The 14355-nt window shown below is 45.4% G+C and overlaps 1 long non-coding RNA gene across 5 annotated transcripts in view; it reads right to left on the bottom strand.

The window, feature by feature from the left end:
- The window catches only part of LOC123380854, a 109053-nt gene that overhangs the window by 57561 nt on the left and 37137 nt on the right, over window positions 1–14355 (bottom strand). For 4 of the 5 annotated variants that reach the window (XR_006587178.1, XR_006587177.1, XR_006587176.1 and 1 more), the window contains exon 3: window positions 9317–9372. The exons of the other annotated variant lie outside the window; for it this stretch is intronic. This is a non-coding gene — a long non-coding RNA (uncharacterized LOC123380854). The remainder of the gene's footprint in view (window positions 1–9316; window positions 9373–14355) is intronic. 5 annotated transcript variants of the gene reach the window in all.

Raw genomic sequence — 14355 nt, 5'->3', positions numbered from 1 at the left:
GAAATTGTGGTTTATATACACAATAGAATACTACTTGGCAATGAGAAAGAATGAAATATGGCCTTTTGTAGCAACATGGATGGAGCTGGAGAGTGTGATGCTAAGTGAAATAAGCCATACAGAGAAAGACAGATACCATATGTTTTCACTCTTATGTGGGTCCTGGAAACTTAACAGAAGACCATGGGGGAGGGGAAGGAATAAAAAAGTTAGAGAGGGTGAGAGCCAAACCATAAGAGACTCTTAAAAACTGAGAATAAACTGAGGGTTGATGGGGGGGTGGGAGGGAGGGGACGGTGGGTGATGGGCACTGAGGAGGGCACCTGTTGGGATGAGCACCGGGTGTTGTATGGAAACCAATTTGACAATAAATCTCATATAAATAAATAAATAAACATTAAAAAAATTTTGTTAATAAATAAAAAAGAGTGATGAAACATTATTTTTTTAAGTTTATTTATTTATTTTGAGAGAGAAAGCACATAGGAGGGGCAGAGAGATAGAGTGAGAGAGAGAATCCCAAGCAGGCTGTGCACTGTCAGCACAGAGCCCAACGTGGGGCTTGAAATCACAAACCGTGAGATCATGACCTGAGCCAAAACCTAGAGTCAGACGCTTAACTGAGCCACCCAGGCACCCCACTACTACATCTTAAAAAACAATGATGTGTTTTTGGAAAGTCCTTCATTTGGGTTACTTGAGTGGACAGCATCATTTGTCAATAATCAAGGAAGTGATTTTGGCACCTAATGACTACAGAACCTCAGGGAATGAGTTAGGAGCTTTGGGCCAAACTGCCTTCAATGCAGAACTGGCCTCTACTAAGTGGTAAGGAAGTACAGAGCAAGTGAGCCTGATCAAGCATGGGGCCAAACTCCATGGACGGGGAAAGGCAGAGAGAATCTCAAGGAAGACAAGGTGACCAGGCAGGGACAAAATGGCCTCTTCCACTCTCTGGGTGCTGGGGAGGCTGGCCCAACTGCCAGCTCATAGCAGCAGACAGAGGGTGGAGCCTGGCCTCCCTCAAAGACAGATTCATCCATCATCCTCAGGTGTCATTTCTGGTAGAAATAGGCTTTCCTGAGATGACTGAAAAACATACCACAAGAAACTTCAGGGTTTTAAAAGGACATGGGTTTCTTCCTTTAAGAGTCTACAGCCGAGACAACTTGAGAAGCACAGCATGGCCTGAGGATCAGCTTTTTCCAGGGGCCAGGGATATCACAGTATCCCTGACCAGGAGTGGGGCTAATAGTGGCAGGCTGGGGTGCGGGGGGAAGAGGAAATGCCTGAACACAGGGTCCTGCCTGGTGTAGCAGAAGATGTCAGTGCTCTGCCCAGAACTGTTTGGATCCCAGCACCCTCTCCAGGCATACTGGCTCCCAGTATGTCTCCATTCCCAACAGCACCTGTGCCTCTTTTGATGAAGGGCTCCCCTCAAGCTATCAGAATTGCTTTCCCTGGGTACTGTGGAGAGCCAGAAGTACCTGGGAATTTATGGGTCCCTGGAGGCATCTCTTAACCAATGATAACAGCCCTCATCAGGACAATCCAGGAATGACCTACGTGTCTCAGAGCTCCCCTGAGGGGTTGATCCAAAATACCCTCTGTGGGATTTTGCTTGATAAAACACCTTTGGCTGGCTTCCTCTCCTCCCTGCCCCATTCTCTCCTCCATTCTGACTTTTCCTGGAAACTTGTGAACAAACCATATGACAGAGATCTTCCATGTCTCAGGATTTCTGGAGAACTGTATGCCTCACAGCAATGCCTCACAGCTGATCACCAGTATACACAATATATAAATAGAGAAACGGAGACATTTTGGTGTGCCCTAAACCACTTGTGTCCATTGACAAGAACGCAGGCCTGGACAGAACAGCACATGGTCAGAAGAGGAAAATCATTGTAACCTGGGGGCAGATAGGGCCAATACTTTGTCCTGTGGGTAGAATTTCCTCTTCGCTTCCTTTTGTGAACGCCTCCACAAACCACAATGGGTTGGGTACAAAGTCTCTTTGACTCAGACCTGAAGGAAGTTCAATGTCAGGTCAAAAAACAAAGAAAGAGAGGGGAGAGGCCATGCCCAGAGAGGAGATCCAAGAGACATGGTGGCCACAGAGCATCACCATCCAGCCTCTGCTAGACAGCCAGGGGAGGTGGCACTGAGACCAGTGCCCCAAGGTTGGCAAATGCCCTGCCTCCTTTCAATCTCTTCTTTCTGTTTCTGCCACAGTGACCTATTTGGAATGGAGTCAGGGAAGACAGCACAGAGAAGATGACATTTCTGCTAGGTCATTGTGGTAGACAAAAAATAAATAAATAAATAACACCCCCTCCAAGATGTCCATGTCCTGTACCCAGAGCCCATGCCTATGTTTCCTTACATGGCAAAAAGGGACTTCGCAGGCATGATTTGGTTAAGGATCTTGAGAAAGGATGTTGTCTTGGATTATCTGGGTGGCCCAATGTAATCACAAGAATCCTTTTAAGAGAAACATAGGAGGATCCAAAAGAGAAATGTGAAGGCAGAGGCAGAGGTCAGAATGATGTGGCCATGAGCCAAGGAATGTGGGCAGCCTCTCGAAGGAATACCTTTATTTTAGCAACATGAGACCCATTTCAGATTTCTTACCTCCAAAACTATAAGAACTGTAAATAAATTTGGTTCGTTTTTAGCCACGGACCCTGGGGTAATTTGTTATAACAACATCAAGAACGAATGCAGTCATCAAGGATGCAAAAGAGTTTTCCAGAAAGCAGTGGGGAGGCAAGACATTTTTGAGAACAAATACAAGAGCCATGATAGGTGTGGCAGAACATGGTGGGCTGAGGATACTGTAAATTCCTCCATATGCCAGAAAACCTGGTAGTGGACACAGTTTGTTGCCCATCCAGCATCAGTTTCTCCCTAATTCTTTCTTTATAAAATGGCACTTTTGCTCAGATCCCTCCTTCTACTTCATGAAGCGTGTGCCTCAGGGGAAGCTAGCACCACTCCCTACTCAGGAATAAAAGGGGCCCAGATGCCCTGATAGTGATGCCAGCCCCACACTGGTGGCTGATTGGGGAGTGGGTATAAGCCCAGTTCTGGCCAGTGAGAGATGAAGGGGAGTCTCCTGGGAAGGGGGGCCCTGAGGCGTGTTCCTCCTCTCTTCATCTTGGATACCTTCACCCAGACACATTGTTAGGTCTGGCTATGACTCCTGGAACCCCTCCAGCCATCTGCTACCCAGCTTGAGGATGAAGTCAACACACAAGGAAGAACAGAGCAGGGAGTTGAAAAGAACCTGGCCCTTGACTGATAGCACGGATTCCTTGAAACCAACAACCTGTGGTCACCCTACAAGGTGTGCTTTGTGGATTTTGAGATGGCATCTTCCCATTATTTGAGTCACATTTCTGTTATTTGCAGCCAAAAGCATTCTAACTGATACAGCTGCTTTTAGAAGGTTGAGGCCAGATTACGAAGGCCTTGAAGGCCACAACAAGGGATGAGAAAGGGAGCTACCTAACATCAAGGGATTAGACATTCTTAGCAGGGGAGTGTTTAGGACACTTCTAACTCATGTTTAGGACACGTGTTCGTGCACAGAAGTCAGTCTGAGATGGGGGAGACTGGAAAGAAGGAGGGAAAGCTACCACAACAGTTCCCCCTGAGGCAATACACAGGTCTGAATGAAAGCAAAAGGGGTGTCTGGGGGGTGAGGCAGAGGAAGGACCAGGTTCAGGAACCATCCGAGAGCTGGGAACCTCAGTGCACATGGAGAGTAGTTGGGGATGACGACAGGAAGTCTTAAAAATATACATTACAGTAATGCCAAGAATGAAATATTTTAAATGCCTTTTAACGTCTAACTCTGTTATCAGAGGGAAGCCTTGAGTCTCCTTTTTCAATGGGGCTCAAGCTCGGAATTATAGTACGTCAAAAGAAATAGTAACTGAAGTCAACAGAGATGTTAAGAGTAAGATTAACACCCAGAAATGCTGCAGGTCCATAACCCTCCCCCAGAGAAAGGAACCAACAAAGTGCTTTTTCTGTCACCTCTTGGATGCATATGAAAACGTGTCCCAGTTTAAACACCTGGAAGGATACCAGGGTCCTTCCTCTGCTTTTTGTTCTCCAGTTTTCCATCACAGGACAACCCAAGCAGTGTCCTTGGCAATGACACTAGCACTTCTGCAGTAGCCACGCCAGAGCCACTTTTCAATTAAAAAAACCTTCATTTCAGATTTTTGCCCCAGGTCAGAGATTCCTTTCTCAGGTACAAATGTCATCGTAACCAGGGAAATGGGATGATGGAAAGGAAACCCAGAGCTCACATATTCCAAGTGGCACCTGACTTTCTGGCTCTCCACTGCTAAGAAAATACCACAAGCTGTTGAGAAATGATTAATAATCCTAAAACCATAAAGTGAAGAGTGATCAACACCACCACGATTTGAAGTATGAAGAGTATCTTGTGGACAATCTGCACGTTTAACGTCATAAAAGATGTACGATGAAAGATTTCTGCTCCAGAAGCAGCTACAGGTTTGCCTTCCCCTTTAGTCTGACTCCCATTCAGCCCCTATATTTATATATGTTAATATATTACAGTTTGAGATTTTCGGGTTATATTTCACAGATGACATTTTTAATCTGCCTCAAAAATGTAAACATAGCAAGGGTGCTCTGCAGACACACTGCCTGGAGCAACTGTCAAATGGAAAATTCGGTGGAAAGTTTAGCCTGTCTCCAGTTTAACGAAGTTGAGGAATGCTACAAAAGCAGGTGTTGTCTGACACAAGCAATAATTATCTTTCACCTTGATGGATGTTAGTTTAATCTGTTCCTTACATGGTAGCTTGGTCTCAGCTGACTGAATTTAGCGCCAGAAAAGCAGATGAGAGGGTGACTGTGGCTGGTATGTGACACTATTTGTAAGACCAGGCTTTGGGGGCAGTTTTGATTGATTGTCATAAGGGGATTTAACCATTTCTCCTGTTTGCCCAATAAATATTTAAATCTAGATGGATATCACAGTACTCTGTTAACATACTAACATTTTCATTAATGGATTTTTAAAGTCTCATTGAGAGGATGATTTAATTCAATGACTTTAGCAGAAAAGGGAAAAGGAGTTACTAGAACATTCTCCTAAGACACAAACAGACCCTATGTGTTAATGCTCCGGGAGAAATTACTCAGCTAGCAGAACTGGGATGTTAGCTGGGGGGGAGGTAGGGGAGACACCTTCCAAATGCTGAGTATAAGCAGCCTGACTCAAAAGCGTCTGAACTGGAGGGCTTAGAATTTGAGGGAGCACTCATGTATCCAGCGGTCCCAGAGAGGCCTGTCTGTGCTAAAGGAGAAGTGGCATTGCCACTGTATGACACCTTCTTTTCAAACTCCTGGCAGCGTTTTTTTTTTTTTTAAACAATTCAAGAAGATGTTGATCTTGGCAATCATTTGGACACAGTTTTGTCAAAAGGAGAAATACTCCATCACCCCCGGATGTCAGGAATACATATTGTAGATCATCTTCAGAACAAGGTCGGTGAAGCTGACCAAATTCGATACCTGTAATAGTTAGGCTCCTCCCATGAAAGTAGGCAGGGTGCAGTGGGTAAGGCTGGGTCCCTGGGTGGCCCGGACCTTGGCTCCTTCACCTACCAGCTGGGTGGCCTTGAGCAAGGCACTTACTTTCTCTAAGCCTCAGTTTCCTCATCTGCAAAATGGGGGTGATGATATTGCTTACATTACATAACCCCATGGAGGATAAAACGATAAATAAGAGACATGTATGCGTGTGCATGCTCTCTCAAAGAACTGAGAATACAGTATGGGAAGCAGAGGTGCATGAATTATTGCAGAACAAATGGGATAATGACCAATGGTAATGTGTAAACAAAGCATCTGGGAACAAGAAATGATTTATCCCAACATGAGCAGGGCCTTGAAAAATGAGTAGGATCTCAGCAGCACAGGGATGTCGGCAAGTGGGGGAGACAAGCTGCAGCAATAGAGGAGTGCAGACAGTAATCTCCCCACTGACAGAACACAGTGAGGAAACCAAGCGAGGTTTTCCTACCATATACCCCTGTGCCAAATGCAAAGCACAGGGAATAGTCAGGGCTTTTTAGAAATACTGTCCTCGTCGGCCCAGATTAGGCTGTTTCAATAAGCCCAGAGCAGAGCCATCAGTTTAATGCATACGAATCAACCATGAGCTGTACACAAGCCAGTGTCTTCTCTGGGCCCAGCCCCAGGATCAGAGGCCACAGGGACCAAAGAGCTGGAGAGAGAGCTGGCAGGAAGTAGACCCTGTGTGCACGGTACTCAGACGCCCCTTGTTTTAACAGTTACAGACATACTCCAAACTGCCCAGGCTTTTCCCTTGATTTCATTCCCAACTACTCCCTCCAGGAGTTCCATCTGGGAAACTCTCTCCAGCAATACTGGCTAACACTTACTGAGCTCCTATTATGTGCCAGGCACTGTTCTAGGCTCTCCACACTCTGGACGGTAGGTACTACTGTTATGCCCTTTACGGAGAGGTAGACACTCGTATTAGGTCAGCCTATCTATAGAAAGCACAGCCCAGCAGCTTCTTGCTGCGCCTCACTGCCCTGTGATTGCTTCGGTTACTATTACCCTGACTCCCCCAGAATGCTAACCAGGCCGCCACTGGGCTCCTGTGGACCACCTAACAGGATCTTCTCCTGTTCCCTGGGGTTCCTGCAGCAGAGGTGTTGTGTTCCCAGTGACAGCTCTTGCTTTGGCACCAAGCCCTTTTCCAGAGCACCCTTTGGTGAGGGGTTTGGGAGGGGAGTGGGCATGGGAATGCAGCCAACGTGTACCTGGATTCTTCTTAGCCCTGCTGCGTAATCTGTCCCCTCCAAACTTCCTAATTCCACGTGACTTTCCCACCAGGGATTTCACAGTCCTCTCTCAAGCCTGACCCCCTTTGGGGAATCCCTTCCCAGGCTATCAGACAGAACTTCATGTGTCCAAACCTAAACTGCGAGCCAAGTTGAAGTGTGCCCTCCAGGTCCCAATAAATAAGATGAAACTGGGCCTTTAGTTCAGTATTCCTAAATGGTCCATGAAAGAAGAGGGGTTTCTGTAACATTCTGTGATAAGAGACCCTTTTGTCCAGAGCATACAGAAGGCCTCCGAAGATGGTGATCTCTACCCCAGCCTCATATTCCATGTAGAAATAGCCACATGCTGGGGCAACTGGGTGGCTCAGTCAGTTGAGCATCTGACTTCACCTCAGGTCATGATCTCATGGTTCATGAGTTCGAGCCCTGCGTCAGGCTCTGTACCAACAGCTTGGAGCCTAGAGCCTGGAGCCTGCTTTGGATTCTGTTTCTCCCTCTCTGCCCCTCCCCCACTCACGCTCGCGCTCTCTCTCTCTCTCTCCCCCCCCCAAAAATAAACATTCAAAAAAATTAAAAAAAAAAAAAAAGAAATACCACACACCTGTAATTCTGAGGTCTTCCTAGAGGCCCAGGTCTGTGCTGATGTCCCTGGCAGGAAACAAAGAAAGCCCTACCTCACTGTATCTGCCTACTACCTTACCTACCCATGCACACCCAGGATGCACCCAGGAAGGCTATTCTGCTCCAGAGCCAGAGCCAGATGGCCCAGTATGATCAGGAAATATTAATATATAATGACTAAGTCAGCTATGCTTGCCAACAAGCTCATGACGATATTAAAACTTCAGTGTTCTGAATGTAATAATATCCACCATTTATGGGGCATTGTCCATGCCAAGCAGTTTATAGAGTCTAATCCATTAATTCTCTCAATAGTAATAATATGCTGGTATTACTCTATCCATTTCAGAAATACATACATACATACATACATACATGCATGCATACATACATACATACATAAAAGGTTTAGAGAGGGAAAATCACTTCCTCCAAGTTGTATAACCAGCCGGTGGCAGAGTCAGAATTTAAACATGCACAGTCTAACTCAGAGCTGAGCTCTCATCTGGCATGCTCTAGTCTCTCTTTAACAGACATGAAAGTTAATGGCATGGGTTTGTTAATGAGCTTCAGACCTGTTGGTAAATTCAGGGGCATGAATCCTAATGTAAGAACTAGATTTTTCATTTGTGGTTTCCTGGGAAAAGGCTTCTTATCCACTCACCCCCATGAGTGATAATATGTGTTTTTCCTCTCTGATCCGCACCCTCCAATGTCCATGGTCTGGTGACCTTGACTTCCTAACAGCCCTATCAGCTTCCTTCCTTCCAAACCACTTGGCACCATGGGGGTGAGGCAGAAGATGCATACCCCTGTAGTTCTCCTCATTCTTAGTATGAAAGGATTAAGGTTTGTAGGAAACAGTGAACGACCCCTATCCCCTTCTCATTTTTGTTATTTAATATATTCAAGTTCCAGTTATTGTCTCAGTTCTATTTGCTGCTTTCTTTTCCTCTTCCATCCCTAACTGGGTAGAGGCCCCTTGTCTGTTCTATTCCCAAGTTCAGTCCTGAGACATCTATTCCTCCCTAAGCCAGAGCTTTCAAACCACAAAGCCAAGAGCTGGCAGAGTCTGAAGAAGGGCCCAGGGCAGTCTAGCTGCAGATCTCACAACCAAAGAAGGCATCTTCTCCACCAAAAATGCCCCAGGAAAGATGGTTCTGATCTCCCTAGATGGGGCCAGGAGAAGCTATGGGTCCATGGCAATCCCTTCACCCACTCTTGGGGAAGGAGGCAGACAGCAGGGCTAGGAAGGGTGAGGGGTGGCATTTTAGGAACCTTCTGCCTGGGTCAGCAGACAACCTGCAGACCCAAATTCCAGACGTGGAAGTTCAAAGAGCTTCACGGGCCCCACCCATGTCAGCTCAGCCAAAGCCACAGAACCAGAGTGATGCTAGCCCACAGCTGGAGTAAAGTGATAGTTTTGGGGAATCAAAGGCTCAGAAGAAATGACATGATCAGACCTTAGTGAAGTGTTGTCTGCAGTCAGGCAGTAGGAGTTTATCCTATCCCACTGTGGCCACAGTGCACCGGCCATGAGGACTATGAATGCTTCTCCAGCTCTGGGGCTTCCCAAACCCTGGAGGAAAGCAGCCCTCATAGATAGTGACTATAAGGTCCTTCCCTGGATTCCCTCGTTTCTTCTCTAGTCTCTTTCTTCCCTCCACCCTGATGAATAACTGGGCCTTTTCTACCAGTCTGGTCCTCCCTCTGGGCCTTGGTTCATTTGGAGGGGTAAAGCAGATCCTTGCAGTCCTCCAGACTCCTAGAGGGCACCAGATCTTTCATGCTGTCCACAGTAAACCTTTACAATACAGACAAATGCTTACTTGGTAATAGTGGCCACAACTCTGATGCACTGTCCTCCTCACAGAGCCTCCTTTTCCTAGAAAGAGTGAGAAGAGAAAGGGTAGAAAGAGATGAAGGGAGAAGAACAACCCAACTGCCATTCACTTATCACCCTAGCAACTACTCAAATGCTAAGTATCTCAATCTTTCCAGAAAAAGTGCCCAATATGGTGCTTGACACATAATAAACACTCAATGAATGTGTTGAACTGAATTAAAATTCACACATTCAATTTCTATCTTTAAAGTCCCCAGAACCTAAGCAGTACCAAGAAGGCAAGCACTCTGAATGTGTATCAGGAACTTATATAGAGCATGAACCACATTGTGACAAGTCCAGTGTAATGGCCCAGAAAAAAATACAGATTTTCAAGAAAATGGCAAAGCTCATCAGTAATCCACAGACCTGGTGGGTCTCTCTTTCATGACCTCTTCCAGCTCATCAGGAAAGCTGGATTCCTGAAGATTTCACTCCTGGGCCAAACTCAAGTAGGTCAGATGCAGGTAGCTTTCCTTCTAGGAAGGCTTTCCTTCTAGGAAGGCTCTCCTTGGTTATAATCCAAGGACAAACCTATGGTCAGACCCAGGGACAAACCCAAACCCAAAAAGTCTAGAGTAGGAAAAGAGGGAGAGGAACACACACTAAATCCAGCGAAGCTATACTAGGAGAACAATGAAAATTTAAATGTGTCTGAGTGTATTCACGCATACATACACAAACACACACATATATACACACACAGAGAGTGAGTGAATCCCAGAATCCTGGAAGTTTACTTTGACAACTATAAGAAATAGACAAACAGAAATGAAAACTGACCCGGGTGTTTGCCATGAGTTTTTGCAACTCAACATTTAGTTGGCTTAATCATGTATTTTCGAATGCTTAATACATTCCCATTCTAGGGCTGGAGACACAAAGATGAACATAACATTATCTATGCCCTTGAAGATCTTAAGATTTGCGGGGTGCCTGGGTGGCTCAGTCGGTTGAACATCTGACTTCAGCTCAGGTCATGATCTCACAGCTTGTGAGTTCAAGCCCCACGTCAGGCTCTGTGCTGACAGCTCGGAGCCTGGAGCCTGCTTTGGATTCTGCATCTCCCTCTCTCTCTGCCCCTATCCCACTCGCATTCTGTCTCTGTCTCTCTCAAAAATAAATAAACATTGGGGCGCCTGGGTGACTCAGTTGGTTAAGCATCTGACTTTGGCTCAGGTCATGATCTTGCAGCCCGTGAGTCTGAGCCCCGCATTGGGCTCTGTGCTGACAGCTTAGATCCTGGAGCCTGTTTCAGATTCTGTGTCTCCCTCTCTCTCTCTGACCCTCCCCTATTCATGCTCTGTCTCTCTCTGTCTCAAAAATAAATGTACGTTAAAAAAAATTAATAAATATTTTTTAAAATTTTTAAAAAATCTTAAGACTTGGTAAACTATAGCTTCCCTTTCTCCGATGTCCATTTTGAGCATCTTAGAGGTTACATGGTCCTAGAAGAAGAAATTTGGTGTCAAAATCTGTCTTCATTACGGATAAACCAGGCACAGGCAGCTAACACAAGAATAAACAGATATTAGTAATCATTGATGAAACCACTTACTAGGTGCCAGCAACTATGCTAAGTGTTTTGCCATGTATTATCCCCTTAGATACAACAACCATGTGCATTAGGCACTATTACTATTCAGCTTTACAGGTGAGGGAACAGAGGTGAGGGAGATGAAAAACTTGCTCAGTCATGCAATTAGTAAGTGTTAGAGAGGGGATTTGGACCTAGATCCATCTGACACCAGAGAAGCAAACTCTAAACTGCTAAACTGCATTATCTCCCAGGGTTACATAGTGGTTGCTGAGGGCATCTCACCAATCATGTCTTATTTGACTCTGGGACAGTAACTCCAACAAAGGAATGAAGAAATCACACTGAAGCAAGTATCTGAATGTCAGGAAGGATTGTAATTCCAATCAACTGACAAAGAAAAGAGTCCAGAAGGCCTCCTAGATTAGGTGGGAACTAGAAGATGAGGTGAGTAGATGGAAGAGCTTGGCTGGGAAAGAGAATGACAATTTCAGTTAGTGCACATATATGGCTAGAGCAGAGAAAATGAGAGATTGGGTCAGAAGGGAAAAGTGGACAAACTAAGGACTCTTTATTGGAGACCACATGGAGCCTTTGGAAGATCATGAGCGGGAAAATGGCACACAGGAAGCTGAGGAAGCAACTCAATTGGGGGGAAGGCGTTGGACAATGACAGATAGATGGGAGAGGCCAATGCCAGAGTCAGAGAAACTCTGATGGGAAATGATGGGATGGGGTAAAAAGGGGTGAGAAGACCTGAACAGCCTCCATGGACACTTTCTATCACATCTGAGCTCTGGCAATGAGAAGGGCCTGAAGAAAAGAAGGGAGGGTGGAGAATGGAAGGGAGAGAGGAAGAAGGAAGGAAGCTTTAGCTGGGTTTGGAATCTGACGGGAGGAAGATGAAAGACAAAGACAACCAAATCTAAGTTCAAGTCTACGCATCTTGAACAATGGTGTTGTCCTTAACAGAAAAAAAGAAGAAAGGAAAACCAGGTTTGCTGGCTGGGGTTCGTGGGGGCTGGGGTGGCAGAAGCAGAGATGAGTTTTATGTTCACATTCTTTAAGTTTAACACAACAGAACCATCACTTGCGAATATTCCACACAAGCCTACAACCTGGAAGAGATCCCAAGGCCAGACTACAAATTTGGGAGTCATCTACTGTAAGAGGATCAAATTGTTCTCTGCGCCTAAAGCAAAAAGGAAAAAAAAAAAAAGAACCTGAAACCTTTCTGATTATGACCCTTTTTTCAAAGTGGGGTGGACTCTGAAGGGTAGAAGTAGTCAGTCATTGAGTGTCCATTTGACAAGTTTTGAATTTGGCACTTGCCACACATTATCTCATTTTATTGTCTTCCCCACAGCCCTGTGAGGAAGGAGTTATTTCCCCATTTCACAAGGCTCCGAGCAGTTGGCTAGATTGTACAAGATCACACAGTTTGTACATAGCAGAGCTAGGATTAGAAGTCCGGTGGGATTCCAAAATCCAGAGTTGCTTGTTGTTGTAGTCACGGAGCTAGTGGCATTAACTCACTGGTTTACTCAAAGATCAAGGTCAGAACGGTCCTCTGAACCATTAGCCAGCAAACACAGACCGACTCCAAGACCCTGGAATGTGGCTGCCAGCTTTCGAGCTTATAATGCTGGGCCATACATATCCACAGCTCCTGGGAAATTCTTCTGTCACAGACACTTTGGCACTGGTAAGAGAGCCATGGCCCATTCAACCCTTCAGATTGGAATACAACCATGTTAGCAGAAATGGCTACCTTTGATAGTAATAGCAAAGATTTTCAGAAATCCTAAGAAAGTTGAACAAAAGTATTATTCAAAAGACAAATTAATTTAAAACCCATTTATGAAATCAAGCATTCAGTTTCCCATAGGACATTGTCCAAGAAGACTCTCAGGCAGCAAAGCAGCTCTGAAGCCATTTCCTGAGAAGTGTGTAAAGAATTCCTCTTTTTTTATACATATATAAGGCATGTAAGAACTGAGATTCTTTTATGTTAATTAAAAATGCCAAGTTTGATTCTACAACACATACTTCACTCAAAGACAATCATTCTGCAAAATAGAGCCGCCAATAATTGGACCCTTCTACAGCCTGGCACCTTTCTTTCCCCTTGGGAAGGAGCCGTCTCCTAGAAATGCAGACAGCTCGTCCCCAGACACAGGGAGTCGTCACCAGCCTCTAATAACTGCTTGTCTTGCCAGGAAGACGGGCAAGCCAGGGCAAGCCCATGGCCTGCAGCATCTGTGTCCAATTCACTCTCCTCAATAAGCAAACTTTCTTCTTACCCTGAGAGTGGAGCAGATATCAGGCAGAACCATTTCATAAACTCAGACCCAGCAGAGGTCCATCTGGGATGCCACCCGCCATGCACGGTTTCTAAAAGGTTTTTATTGCAAAAGAACTCTTCACTGCAGACCTTCCTATTTCCCATAGCCCATGGCTGTCCACACCTCCCCCCTCGAACACCCTCTCCCAAGCAGCCAGCACCCCACCCAGCCCCAGCTACTTGGGTCATGCAAACGCTGTTTCAAATGGACCTGTCCAGGAATCCTGCTTCCATGGTGGGAACTGGAAGGGGGTTTAAAAACCTAACTTTGAAGTTATGAAAAATTACTCTTGACAGTTTTTGAATGAGTAGAGTTGTCTTTGGGAGCACAGTTGGATCCACTCGTTCATCAGTGAGCTGCGGCTTTTTCCTGGGGTGTCAAGATGTTTGTTTGGTTTGTTGTTCCTGTTTGTTTTCATTGGCTTCTACACTCAAACAGGATTCCATTTTGCAAAGCAAATTCCCCAAATACAAGAAACTTTAAGAATTTTATGATTTCATTGCTAAGTGCAGCCTTTTATGAATAACTCTGGCCACCTAGTGGCTGGGTAATCTACATGATAGTAGCCTTGTTGGAGGAATGAAAGCTAAAGACAAAACTTGGCAGCTTCATCCTCTTGAGGAGGAAAAGTGGTGGGCTCTCCCAGGAAATGAATCTTTCTTTGCCAGTATAAGCCAGGCTGCAAAAACATCCATCCTAGCTAGTTCATTGAGTCACATGAACTAATGGGTTCATAATGGGTTGAGGATGAGTTTTTCTTGTTACTTAGGACATTGCAGAAATCTCTTTTCTGAGTTTTTCACACATGTTCTTAAAGGCAAGGACAGTGTCTCTTGAGTGCCCAGCACTCCGTGGTAGTAGTTCCCATTCTACAGAAGAGATAACTGATGCTCAGAGCTAGTCTAACAGCTACTATGCAGTGGTGTCAAGACTCAAATACCTGCCAGTGGCCAGCTCTTACTGATTTTTTTTCCTCCCCTGGGTCAGTCCCAAGAATAAAGTCTCTGAGCTTCACCAGTCCTAACCATGTCCTGTGGGCTCTATAGCAACTTTTCCTGCTTCGTCATTCTCCTTCCCACCAGCCTTAAACCCTCTCACTTA

The sequence above is a fragment of the Felis catus genome, chromosome D2 (genome assembly GCF_018350175.1).
Source record: "Felis catus isolate Fca126 chromosome D2, F.catus_Fca126_mat1.0, whole genome shotgun sequence".
Taxonomy (NCBI): domain Eukaryota; kingdom Metazoa; phylum Chordata; class Mammalia; order Carnivora; family Felidae; genus Felis; species Felis catus.
The sequence above is the reverse complement of the archived record's forward strand: the minus strand, read 5'-3'. Positions and strand labels throughout refer to the sequence as shown.